The following is a 3,071-nucleotide window of genomic DNA, read 5'->3' as shown; positions in this document are numbered from 1 at the left end:
GATACATGAACTGGAATAAATGGTGTAACAATTATTCTGATGTGTCATTACATTAATATTTGATTATTTTATTTTTTTATCAGTACTATTTAATTGATGTATGATATCAATGGTGTAACAATACTTTTGGTATATTAATAATAATACTGGAAAATGCTATTTTTAATCTGTACTATAAATATGTGATTTTATGTTTTAAAATGTCTTGTCTAAGAGCAAACATGTGATTATTGTTTTATTTTACAAGTTGTTTTTTGTCACCACCATTAAAATGCTTGCTTTATAAATAGGGTAAAAATATACAGTAAGTGCAAATATATCTCAATAATAATAAGGTGAGGACAAATACCTTCAAACCTGTTTGAATTAAAATGTGTAATGAAAAAAAATAATATAGGATATACTCTATATAATTACAGCAGTGCAGTTTGTAAACAATATACACACTATATAATGATGTATTCCTTAGATAATCAAACGCATGAAATAAATGTTACATTATAACAATCATAATATAAAACTGTGCAAATGAGTAATCACCAACATTAAAATGCTTGATTTGCAACTAAGTATATTGTAAATATAAGTGCAAATATAAAAATATCGTGAGCACAAATGCTTACAAACCTGTTTATTATTTTACACTTTTTGCCGAGAGTCAATGACACTAATTTTACAGGTTATATATTTATAGCAATGCATTTTGTTAACATAAAGCCAAAATAATATATTATTTACATGATTAGGTGTGATTTAGATAATGCGCGCGCCTCATTGGTTAATTCTTCGAATATTCTTGGTAGCGGTACGGTCCGTGATTGGTCAATTTCTGGATATCTCTCTACCAGAAATGAGCTCTACTGACAGGTTGCTTGTGTAATTGTACGTTATTTGGCTTTTTATCATCCTTGAAATGTACATTTCATGTCATTGTGGTGCAACTCACACACTTTTTTTTAAGGAATTGTTTCAGGGTTCAGACCACTGATCTTTTGTGATCTTTTAAATTTAAAAACAAAGAAGAAATACTTCTAAAGGTATAGTATTTCTGTTAGATTCGAATTGTTTATATTGTACTCTCGAGCCGTTAAAGTGATTTGAGAAGAAAGAAAAAAAAAAGTATCGAGCCAGCCAGGAGTCGAACCTGGAATCTTCTGATCCGTAGTCAGACGCGTTATCCATTGCGCCACTGGCCCGCATGAGTTTAATGGGATATTCGAAGTTACTTAATGTGTCGATATATATTTATTTATAAAATAACAATGTGTATATATATACACGTTTTGATAATTTTGACTAGATCATAATAGGCACTCGTAATTTTTTAAAAAATATTTCGCGTCTTTTGTTCTGTGTAGCGGCGTAGGCGTAACTATAGTCGCCTTTGTTAATTTTGGTAATTGTTGTCATGGATTTTACCAGTTTGTTTGTAGTAGTCCTTTTATTATATTGTTTATCATTAATATCTCGGAATCATTTGACTCTTATTTCGTCTTACGTGAGCATATTTTTCGTGAGTAAATGGTCTGTTGTCTGTTTGCGCCCTCTGCTGGAATCTGTGGAAGTGATATTGGCGAACAAAGTCGTTTTGGAAGGGAATGTATGAGGTACATTTTAGGAGAGTTATACTGATGTAAAGAGAAAATAAAATCGATTTTACAGGTGTACTTTTAATCTAATACTTTATTTTAATTACATATTAATATGATTATAGATAGTATATCTGCACCCATATACGGATACTTCAACTTGGGAATTAACATTACTTGCGTTTGAACATCATATTTACGGGCTCATGAAGGATACAACTCATGCATCCTCCGAATTCCCGTGAAAGAAGGTCGCATTCGAAGTGTCTTACTCGCATTTCTCAAACGAGACGGTCTCGATGACGTATGTGGTCAACAAACGCGACATTAGGAGGACACAGCCTTTCAAAGAGACACAGTTAGCTACAGGATATGTGAAAAATTCCTTTTGTTTGTGCCGGCCTCGTGGCCTAATGGATAAGGCGTCTGACTTCGAATCAGAAGATTGCAGGTTCGAGTCCTGCCGGGGTCGAGGTTTTAGAAGTATTTATTAAAAATTTGAAATGAAGAATATGAAAGTTGTATATGGGTCTGTTAAAAATAAAGATGTATTGGCACATGAATACATGAGTTTAAACATTACTTACTGCCCAAAAAGCAAATATATAAATATTTGTTCCAATAATAATTAGTCTCTCTGTTTAGAAAATCAAGAACTTCAGACGAGGTGATTTGTTCAGATTAAAAGTTTCTGTTTTTGCATTGCAGATTAGCCTTTAGGCAACAAGAGCTAACACATGTCAAGAACATAGCGAAAATGTAATTAAACAATTAATTGTTAATAACGTTGTTTAACGTCATTAAAAGAAGATTTAGCTTTTCAGATTTATCTACGGGATGTACAGAGATCAGCTCTTGAAGGTGACAGCGCCGGAATAACCACCAGGTGGCGACATAACACAATATTTCCCAATCTAGATCGCTGAACTTAGCCCACCAGTATTTTCCGTGTGAAAATCTATCAATTAACATTGTTTATTATAAACACAAGCACAATAATAGTAATAATAATAATAGTATATTATTTAAATAATTTACTTTCATAATAAAATATCTAGGGTTTTAAAACCTACAAAACCTATAAAATATTTGACAAAAATACTATATGCGGTCATTTAAATTATTTTTTTGTACTTAATAGTAACCTGCATTTTATAGATAACATTTCTTCAGATCCATAAGAACTGGATTTACTTCAACTTGTTATAAAGTAATACTACACGGTAAAGATATATAGCTATAACTTAAATAAACTACGATTAAATATGAATGCATGATGAAGGAGAAACAAATACAAGCTTAGGACAAATGCAAAGAGATTTTGATAGTATTTGTACAATTTGGCTCTTTCTTTCTTTCCCAGGACATTAGATGTGCTGTAGACAAATACACTTTTTATGAACAAATTCTGAACTTCTTAAAGATACACCATTTAACATGAACCTTTACACCAAAAATACAAACATTTTAATGTAGTAATAT

General features: G+C 31.3%; 2 non-coding genes across 2 annotated transcripts; one reads left to right on the top strand and one right to left on the bottom strand.

The window, feature by feature from the left end:
* Window positions 1–1,123: 1,123 nt before the first annotated feature.
* Window positions 1,124–1,196, bottom strand: trnar-acg (transfer RNA arginine (anticodon ACG)). Its single transcript has one exon. It is a non-coding gene; the product is annotated as a tRNA-Arg (tRNA).
* A 792-nt stretch (window positions 1,197–1,988) lies between these two features.
* Window positions 1,989–2,061, top strand: trnar-ucg (transfer RNA arginine (anticodon UCG)). Its single transcript has one exon. It is a non-coding gene; the product is annotated as a tRNA-Arg (tRNA).
* The last annotated feature ends 1,010 nt before the right edge of the window (window positions 2,062–3,071 follow it).

This window comes from Xyrauchen texanus, chromosome 1 (assembly GCF_025860055.1).
Source record: "Xyrauchen texanus isolate HMW12.3.18 chromosome 1, RBS_HiC_50CHRs, whole genome shotgun sequence".
Lineage (NCBI taxonomy): Eukaryota > Metazoa > Chordata > Actinopteri > Cypriniformes > Catostomidae > Xyrauchen > Xyrauchen texanus.
The sequence above is the reverse complement of the archived record's forward strand: the minus strand, read 5'-3'. Positions and strand labels throughout refer to the sequence as shown.